General features: G+C 29.8%; 1 long non-coding RNA gene across 1 annotated transcript; it reads left to right on the top strand.

The window, feature by feature from the left end:
• Positions 1–8,679: 8,679 nt before the first annotated feature.
• Positions 8,680–10,964, top strand: LOC128292851 (uncharacterized). The gene is made up of 3 exons (XR_008282805.1): positions 8,680–8,951; positions 9,867–9,908; positions 10,923–10,964. It is a non-coding gene; the product is annotated as an uncharacterized LOC128292851 (long non-coding RNA).

Below are 10,964 nucleotides of genomic sequence, written 5' to 3'. Positions count from 1 at the left end.
GTAAGATCTTTCGGTACAACTGTTATCAGAGTATTCCACCACTGGTATATTTCATCTTTTAACAAAGAAATTGCACACTTCAGACAATAGTTGGGAGAACACGACAACTCATAAAAAAAACTCTAGTAGTATTTTTTAACCAGAATTTAGCCTTTTCTGGATCATCCTTAACTTTACCACAAAATTCTTCAGCCTCGTATTGCTGAATTTTATCAACAAGAGGCTTGTTTACATGTACCTATTCCAAACCTTGAGGAATAAGGGAAGTTGGTTGGGGAACGGGATGGGGCAAAGGTTGTTGAGCCATTGGATTTGTTTTCATAAAATCTGTAAACCATTCAGACATCATATGGAAGAAGGCTTCCCGAGCCTCACTTCTTCTACCCTTAGAAACTTACTCACTATGGACAGACCCTTGTACAAAGGCTCGAGCATTTCTTTCAACTTTATCGAAATTAGCTCGGTTGGATTACATCTTTTATCTATATAAGAAACAAGATCAAATTGAGTCAGGAGACATCACACTATCACATGTTATAAAATAGCATGTATTTCTATACTCTATACATACTACGTTTAGTCCGAGAACTGACTAAATCGTAGCTCTGATACCATTAAATGTAACACCTCTAATTTATTTTCATCATCAGATTAGGGTTTCAAAGTATTATGACACATAAGGTCTTATAATTATACTATGTTAAGTTGAATTTGATAAAGGTATGTACATATATATGTATTTTGGAAACTTAGCATTTGAAGTTGATATATTTAAATATATGTTAGATGAACGTTGAATTGAATTTTTTATAGATAAAATATAACTAATTATATATGTTTGAATAGGTTTGGTGTAATATGATAGTATGTGAATATAACTAGAGATTATTAGTCCTAGATAGATAAATGAAATATTAAGTTGATAAAAGTGTTGAGAGTCGTGTTTTGGTATGGTTATGTATATAAATACATTGATTTTAGAATCATATATATATGTTGTATAATATTTAAGAAGGGTAGAAATAGTTGGTTGTAATTGTATGTTATGGAATTATGATTGTGCATTTGAATGGAATTAGTGATTGGAATGTGAAATGAATGTATTTTGAACATTGTTAAATGGTTTGATACTATTCATTTGGTCATTTTTGAGAATGCAAATAGCTCAATTGGCGTTGATTGGAAAATCTTAGGTTTTTGAATTAATTTTCGCAAAAATAATCTTTGAAATTACGTCATCACAACAAGGGATCAACTTGGTGACGTAAAAAATAGGGACATCAGGATGAGGCTAAGCCTAGGTCACAAAGCGATGAGGATTTTTGTTGTTGTGACAAGAGCAAGATAGCGAGTCACGTCGTGACGAGGACTCTCTCATGTTACGACGTTGACCCTGAAATTTTGAAACTTCACATTTTAGTCTTCCTTCAGTTTTAACTTTGTTTTAAAGCTTCCATAAGCTCGTACAAAGCTCAAGAATGATAGTATTTCATGTTGATTGTATGATTTCTTGATTTGCTGTCAATAAATTGCATAATTTAAATGTAAAATGGTTGTAGTTGTCTGGCAATAAATGTGGCACACTGTAACTCAACTTGACAACCGGGTCGGGTTTCGAGGTGCTACAGAAAGCTTTCTTGTTTAAATTATATTGTAATTATATTGTTTCAACACAATTTTGGGTTAACACTAACTTGATCTTTTTAAAGGGAAAACACAACAACATGAACTCTCTTAACCCAACCCTTGGATAGATAATACTACTATTTTCTATTAATATACACATGCATTTTCATTACTAAGAAAATCTTCCCAATTAAATTCAAAATTCAAAATATATTTGAAATATAAAGTTTAAAAATGGGAAGAAAATGGGAAGAAATTTACTTTACATTTCATTTATTTCCTGGAATCATATTTGTGAACAAATTTACTATATTCTAAAATTGTTTTTCAGGATTAAAGAACTTGTTGATGTTATATTGTATAATAAATTTATATCAAGTAAACTTATAATTGATAAAGGCTATTCATCCACCGTTAATAATTAAATCTAATAAAAATTATTGAAACTAACAAAACAAAATAGTGCCTAAAAACAATGACAACTTGAAATTGATGTTTTATAGTTTCTTAAAATATAAACTTTATATATAAGGTAGCTCTCTCATTTAGTTTTAAGCATTAGAACATAAAAATTCAATAAACGTTTGTTACTCTTATTTCTTTGATATTAGAATCATTTCAAATGGAATTTCGAGGGGTAATATTTATTAGTTTATTTTTCCTTGTACTTGGAGTTGATTCCAATACCTTTCCAATGAGTTATTTGATAACCAAATTGCCAAGACAACCAGATGTTAATTTCAGGCAGTTTGCTAGATATATTGATGTGGATGAAAATGTTGTTGGTCAAAGTCTTTTTTACTACTTTGTTGAAGCTGAAAAAGATCCCATGACTCAACCACTCACTATTTGGTTAACTGGAGGTTAACTTGTTTAAATATCTTTTATTGTAGTTTCTAATGTTATGCAGATTTCCTAGTAGGTATCATTTGTGAAAAAGTTAGATAAAATTTACTAAGAGCAAGTTGAAGCCAAGAGGAACCTAGGCTTTTGGCCCCATTGGTTAAATGTTACAATTCTATTTTTAGCCCCTCTCAAAAAATTATAATTCAATTTAATCCCCTTTAGTCCCTTCAAATAGAAACATTGTCATTTTTTACCCTCGTTAGAAAGTAATAATTCACTTTAGGCCATTTCCATGCAAAGTTTTTAGCTTTATCTCCATCCCTAACAAAACATTTAAAGCCTTGCTCTAATTATGGTTTTTTTTCCTCATTTAAAAGGTTGTACCTTTAAACATATACTAAATACTTGCTGAGCTAGACAATTTGTTACGTTAGATTGAACCATTACTCCATTTTTCTACCTTTACTTAAGCGTAACTTACAAGTTGCCTGATTACTCACATATGATAAAATATTTTGTGTAATACTATTTAGGACCAGGATGTTCTTCAGTTAGAGATGACTTTGGAAGTGTTGGTCCTTTCATTGTTACAAAAGATGCTCATGCTCTCCAAACAATTTTTTTTTCTTGGAACAAAGGTTGTCAGTTTTTGTGTATATATAACATGTTTTATAGTTATTTTTGTCATATTCATATAAACTTCTAAAAAAATATTAAATGTGTTAGAACCATAAAATGTTATGGTCCATCTAGTTTTCATCATGTTTAAAAGATTTACATTGTGTTTTTTATATTGTTCTTTTTTGTATTTTTATATTTATATAAAATTCTATCTAATATATGTTTCAGTTGTCAAATCTATTGTTCATTGACTCCCTATTGGATCTGGATGGTCATATTCAAACAAAAGTAGTGATTATAATAACGAATATGATAGCACTAGTAAGATAAGAATATATATTCTTCATTATTAATTAAAATAGTTTGGATATTATATATATTGATATTTTTTAATTGTTTGTTTGATACAGATAAAATATTACTTACATTCATGCAAAATGGTATGAAAAATATCCAGCTTTCAAGTTGAAAGATCGAACAATTTCTTATTTCCTTTCTCTTATATGGTTATATATCAACATATTTTTAATACTCCTAAATATACTTAATGAATAACTAAACAAAATACAATGTAATCTCTAGCATATAGTTTTTTCTTTAATATATATATTCTACTTTACTATTTACATATCAAGCATTCAACATTATGTTTTTAGATTCAAAATAAACAATCAATCAAATTTCTTATTAAATTAATATTTTTAAAATATAATTCAAAAATATGTTTTTTTTCATTAATTAAATTTTGTAACATACTCCTTGAATTGAATATGTCAATTTAATTATTGAATAGAAATATAATAATTAGATGATCTTAACTTAATACTAGTTATGGATAAGTCTATATGCAATAATACAAATAATATAACATGTTCATTACTTTAATTAAATTTGTGGATTTTTTTCAAGACATTTCGTACCAAATCTTGCTAATGCTTTACTTAACAATAACAAGCAATCCAAGCAATCCAAATTTAACCTCAAAGGGTTGGCTGTAAGTAAAATATTATTTAATTAGTTAAATTTAATTGTCACTTTAATATATAGTTGCATAGAAGGATGTTAGGATCGACCCGATTAAACAACGAACAAGAAAAATAGCGAAAAAAAAATGAGAAATTGAACACACAAATTTAACGTGGAAAAACTCCTCCAAAGAGGATAAAAAACCACGGGCAAAGATAATTTTACTATAATTGCAAAAGAACGAAGAGTACAAAAGATGAAGATAAAAACTAAACCCCTAAAACCCGAAAATAAAGAACCCACAAAACGTAAACACAAAATTCTCTAAATGTGTTATAAGTTCTAATCTCTAATGGGTGTGTATTCTAAGGTTGTAAAAGAGCCTATTTATAGGCAAAATTCATAAGTCAAATAATAATAAAATAATCTAAATTAATCAGTGTTTGATTGAAACAAGTAAACAAAGTTTAACTGAAATATTATTTCTCAAATTTGACTGAAAATAGGAGTCATATTTAATAAAGGATTAGTTAGAAATGTTCATGACTGAGTATAACTTGCCTAATTCGAGAAGGCTCGCTTTATTAGATTAGATTAGAATATCGATTACTACGTTTTGGTTTAAATAATTGTGACTCCAATTATTGTTTATTAGCTTACATCATAGACAATAAATTTTTATTCAAATTAAGTATCGACACTGACATAAAAATTTTAAAATTATCTTGAATTATTTTTATGAATTTTATCGGGCCTAGATAAAACAAATATAAAATATGTTGTAGCTCAACTTTCACGTAAACATGTTTAGGTTCAATTACAATGTTAATTGAAAGATTTTATTGTAAACTTTATATTACATTTTTAACTGTAATTATTTTGAACAGTTGGGAAACCCAATGCTTCGTAAAAAGCTAGACGATCTTGCAAGAATTGATTTCTTTTTCTCTTGGGAGATAATAAACAGCTCGTTGTATAACGAAATCAAGAAAGAATGCAATGCCATTGATGAAAATAATCACTTTTCTAACATCAAAATCATTTGGAGTGAAAAACGCAAAAATCTTATGTATGAGGCTAATTTGGCTACTTTCAAGACCGATGCTCATAATTACTCCCCACAGAAGCTATTTGATGTCTTTCGCGCTCCTTGTGCTGAAAATAAGAAAGATTTGAACTTACGTAAACAGGTTTTTATTTATTTCTTTACATTCCTCTTACTTTAATTGCATTCGAAACTAGAGATAACATAAATTTGTAGAGGATTGAATTAACTAATCAACTTAGCAAAATGAACTTTGTGTTATTTTTCTTTTATTTGTTATATCAAAAGTGTAAAACATTATATTTTGGGATAGGTTCCTAACGTTAGCACAAAAGTAGACATGTGCCTTCCATTAAGGATGCAATTTTACTTTAATCTCCGAGAAGTTCAAAAAGCTTTTCACAAGAATCAAATCAACTTGTAATATAGATGGAAGGGTTGTTTCAGGTAAGTTTTCCTCTAAAATTTGAAAAAAAATGAACTTTTTTCTATTAAATTTATATAACTACTTTAAAAAAAATTATTTTAAATTCAATTTTTAATATTGGTGGTCAATTTTTCTCTCTCCATATTGTGACCTCTTTTTTTTTAGGAAAATTAAGTAAAATACTTGTTTATTGAGACGGATGTTGTGTAACAATTGTTAACATTAAAATTTTCATTATATGCCACTTTTCTTTATTTAGAGCTAATTTTAAATACAACAAAGCTGATAAGGACCTTGACATGCTTCCTACGCTTAAAAACCTTCTTCAACAATCAGTTCCCATTACAATATTCAGGTTGGTATTATATTTTTATGTCAATACTTTTTTTCAATACTTTCTTGAAATAAGTTAAATATGTATGAAGAATCAAAGTGAACGATTTTGAAAAGAAATTCTCATGCAATTTGACTGATAGTTTCTTTTTCTTTTTTCTTTTTGCATTTGATTAGTGAAGATCAGGATGGTATAATACCGACAATGGAAACCTTACAACATTTGGAAAAGGTGGCTGAGGAGTTAAATATCAAGTTAAGGAGCTTTAATAACAAGGTTTTATGTTTACTGATTTAATTTTATATATATATATATATATGTCCGCTTCTTATTTATATTATGATTAAATATATTTAAGCATCAAATTATCCCTCTGATATGATTACCCAATTTGGGCCTAAACTAGAACAATAATTTTAATTGTTGACTCGCTTAGCTTGATTAAGGCTTTCAAGGCAAGCTCTCACTATCTACCTAGTTCAATAGGCTTGGTCATGGACAAGATTTTTCACAAATTTTAGGCAAATTGTCTCGGATTTTTGTTTAAATATGAAATTATTAACATAAACATATTTATACTTTCTAAATAGTTAATCGAGCCAATAGGTTGGCTCCGCTAAGATTTAGTAATTGAAAAATATTTTAAACATAATCATAAAAAATAAAAATATTAGAGGAAAATAATTTTGTAGCATTTCATTTATATTTTGAACATTGAAATGAGTTTTTTTTCGATTGAATAACCTAACTCATAAATAAGACTATTTATATTTATAAAATTTCATTTTAATTTAATAAAATTAATAATAAATATTTAACAGGAAGGAGGGTTGAAGTATTAATTTGGAGACTTACTAAAATTCTTGACGGTGAAGAGAGGTAATCATCATGTTACATCTTCTCGACCATCACAAGTTTTTTCTATTTTCAAAATTTTTACAATTAATTGGATACATTGCAAATCGGTGGTGAAACTTATGGAGCACATGGTCATGATTCATGTTGAATCCATCATTCTCCATAATAAGACTTGTTGTTGTAATAATTTATTATGATATGTATTATTTTATGATGCATGAACATCATAATTTTTTATATTATGCAATAATATAATTAGTTAAAGGAATTGACATCTAAAAGAAAATTATTTTTAAAAAAGAATCATTCAATTTTTTTTCAAATTTCATGCATGAAATTGACAAATAAAGACAACTCTTAATTGTAAAACCCAATTTTTTATTAATCCATTGGAGACAAGATTTTGTTTTCTCATGTTAAGATTTCCAGGAGCAAATAAATTAATTAATGCTTGAACCTTTCCAAACACCTTTTACCATAGATTTGCATTAATCTGTGGTTGGCCTCCACCTTCTCCTTTCCCCACCCCCCCTTCTGTTTCTTTCCTCTTTATTTTACTTTTTCAATTTACTTCTTTACCCCTTTGAAGGACTCTCTTGGGTTGGTTTTTGATAGTCTTATTGATTTTTAAGGTTATTTTCATCCGCACAATTAAACTTATACGAAGAGTTAGAATATGCTGAAAATCTAATTCAGGTTGCTAACGCTTCTATAAATAAAATTTTAGGGGTTTGATGTAACTAAATTATCTTTTGCGTACTCCAAATTGCATCTGCTTATGAGTCGGGTTATTTATCCAGGTTTGAATGTCCGCTCAAAAAATAATAGAGTTTAGGAAAAAATACGATGTTTGAAAAATGGGCTTGGGTAAAATTTAATACCCTTTTTTTATACGGACTGGATCTTGGACAAAATTTTCTCGACCGAATATATTATGTTATAAAAATAATTATATTAACTATATATTAAATAAGAACTATATATACATACATATATTTATTAAATCAATAACCCAATAACAATTAAAATCTATCACCCAAAACTTAAAAAACTTACCCAACAAAATAACCCAACCCAATATATAAAACTTTTAAAATAATATTTAATATAATAAAATATTTTTATATTTATTTTTAATATAATAAAATATTTATTATATTTACGGTTATGTTTCTTAATATAAATATTTTAATGTATTAAAAACTTTTATTTTAGCATTTTAATGTGTTTAGTGAGCTATATTTTTAGAAAACATTGTTTAAATAAAACAAATCTAAAAAGATAAAATATGAACATGCTAGATTGAGCCCGAATTTATCTTTCTTAAATTGGATTAAACTTAAACAAAAAAAAAAACCATTCTTTAAACCAAACCAAACCTAAAATTAAAAAATTAATTTGGATGCTGAGCCGACGATCAAAAGAGAGTACCTACCCTGTGCACCGAAAACAGAACTACACACTGAGTGAAAATCAGTGATATTTCTATAAACCGAACATTTTTAGACATGATATGATACATGAATGCTCAAATTGAATTATACTATCATACTTCTATCTAAACATACAATTACAAGAGATCACCATTTCAATTTCATGCATTTTGTAACGCCCCAATTTTCGGGAATCCTGTGAATGTTGGCATAGGTTTAATTATGTTAGCGGGCCTCTAAAAAGCCCAAGCTTAAGATAGAACCCGACAATTTTAGTTAATTTTTGTTCCATAAGAAAAAGGGGGTGAAATTATGAAATAGGACCTATGTGAAAATGTTTGAAAATACTATAGATTAAATTGAAGTGGCCAAATAAATAGGAGTGCAAAATAGGAGGATTTGCATGACAAACCTCCCATTTTACATGAAGTGGCTAGCCATCATGTTGTTGTAGACAATATGAGTACTTGATATCCATAATTTATGGTACAAATTGATACAAATTGATAATGGGTTAGGTAAATGTTCCATGATAATGGATTAGGTAAATATTCCATGATAATGGGTTAGGTAAATGTTTCATGATAATGGTTTAGGTAAATGTTTCATGATAAGAAATTCATGTCTTTTGTATTAAAGAATTAAATGGATGAAATATGAAGTTTTATTAAAAGAAAAAGGGGTGAAAAGAACAAAGTTTTGTCCATCTTTGTTCATCATAGCTGAAAGTTAGAGAAGAGAAAGGAGAGGAGAAAGCTCTTGAGTATTCGGTCATTAGGAGGAGGAAAATTGAAGGTAAGTTCTTGGTACCTTGCTTCTATTTTGAGGTTCATGAGTTCTTCTTGATTCTACCTTAACTCTTGAAGTATATTTTGATTTTTAGTTGTGTTGTGAGCATTTGGTCATGAATTAAAATGAAGGAAATGGTTGTTGTTTCATGTTCTTTTGATGAAAAATAGAAGATATGTGAAGTTGAGCCAAACAAATGAGCATGCATGTGCCTTAGATGTTAAAGGGAAAAATCAGCTAACATATTGTCCTTTAAAATGATGAAATGGAGATTATACTTAAGTAAAATCATAGATATGAGATGATTGATTGGTGATATACATGTTTAAATAACATGCATGCAAGGTATGTGTGAAAGAGTGATTTGGTAATAAATCTGCTTGGGACAGCAGCAGTAACGTGACTTTGGAAAATCACCATAAATTGTGGGAGATGAATTAGAAGCTGAATAAGTTATGTAATTAAAGCTTATTGAGTCTAGTTTCTAATGAAATAAACAAGAACATATTTTGAATTCTGTACAATGAGAAATTTGATTCGTAATAAAGAGTGGTCAGATTAGTCAAACAGTGAAACATGGGAAACTTTGAGAAAAATCTGGTATTGATTGGATAAACCAAAAATTCTGAAAATTTTATGGATAGAAGATATATGAGTCTATTTTCAGGGAAAATTAATGGAACTTGATTTGGAGTTTCGTAGCTCCAGTTATAAATGATTTAGTGACTGTTGCTCAGGAAGACAGCTTGCAGTGAAATTATGATTATGTGGTAAACATTGACAAAAATTTGTTAATGAGTTGCTTATTGATTTCTTATAAGCTTACTATGATCTGTAGGTGTGGTTGGCCGAATATTGTAAGGGGTTAATAGTAGTTTGTATTTGAATAGTTAGATTAACGTGTTAGTAATCCAATTGTAGGCGGTTCGTGTGTGGATCTCGTCAGCATATCATCGCAAACAGGTGTGTAACTAACACCCTCTTTCTTAGTCTAGATCGGCAAAAGCCGAAAAGCCGAAATGCCGAAAACCGGTATTTTGTAGATTTGCGAGTGTGCGAATGCTCGTGAGGTAAATCGATTAATGTTTTTGGTAAGCTGCAATGTTTGGACTAAAAAGTGCATGATTTCTGTGCCCTCGATATTTTTGGGCTTAATGGGCCAAAATTGGAATGATGGGCCAATGGGCCCAATTCGATAAGAACCCTCGGTACGTGATTCTGTTAGTACGTGAAAAGTAGGAATATGCATGAAAAACCCTAAAAGTAGCTAAATTACTATAATACCCCTATGTATAGAAAATTACTGTTATACCCCTAGGTGCAAAATTACCGAAATACCCCTAGGGTTAAATTGACCTAAATGCATGTTTGACTGTTGTTATTTACTGCATGCCATGTTGTTATTATCTGATGCATGGGATTGGGATATTGACGGAGGAAGTACTGAAAGTGGCTTGTCCACGTACTGGAGGCTTTGCCTCAATTTACTGTTAACTGAGCAGCAAGGCTGCAACTGTGGAGTGTTGGGCTGGGTGGGTTGAACTATTCCCCACATGGAGTGTATGGCTGGTACGGGTGGAGTGTAGTGGTTGGTGGGTTGAGTAGTCTCCCCAAATGGGCTTGCATATGTTATTGATGTTGCATGTATTTTGAAATGGGCCTATGGGCCATACTGTTATCTGAATAAGGGCTAAGGCCCGGTTATTATAATCAAAAGGGCTCCCCATACCACTTGTTACCCAAATGGGCTTGCATATGTTATTGATGTTGCATGTATTTTGAAATGGGCCTATGGGCCATCATTATCTGAATAAGGGCTAAGGCCCACTTTATTGTAATCTGAAAGGGCTCGCCCTGCACCACTCTATTACTGAATGGGCTTAGGCCCAATAGGCTTGAGCTGACTTGGGCTTTGAATGGGTTTTCCTTACACACTGAGTTTCCCCAAACTCACCCCTTTTATTTTCATCCACGCAGGAAATCCCTTACCCATAGTGGGCTTGGAGTTGTGAGGGAATT

The sequence above is a fragment of the Gossypium arboreum genome, chromosome 5, assembly GCF_025698485.1.
Source record: "Gossypium arboreum isolate Shixiya-1 chromosome 5, ASM2569848v2, whole genome shotgun sequence".
Taxonomy (NCBI): domain Eukaryota; kingdom Viridiplantae; phylum Streptophyta; class Magnoliopsida; order Malvales; family Malvaceae; genus Gossypium; species Gossypium arboreum.
This window is presented reverse-complemented; position numbering and strand designations above follow the sequence as displayed.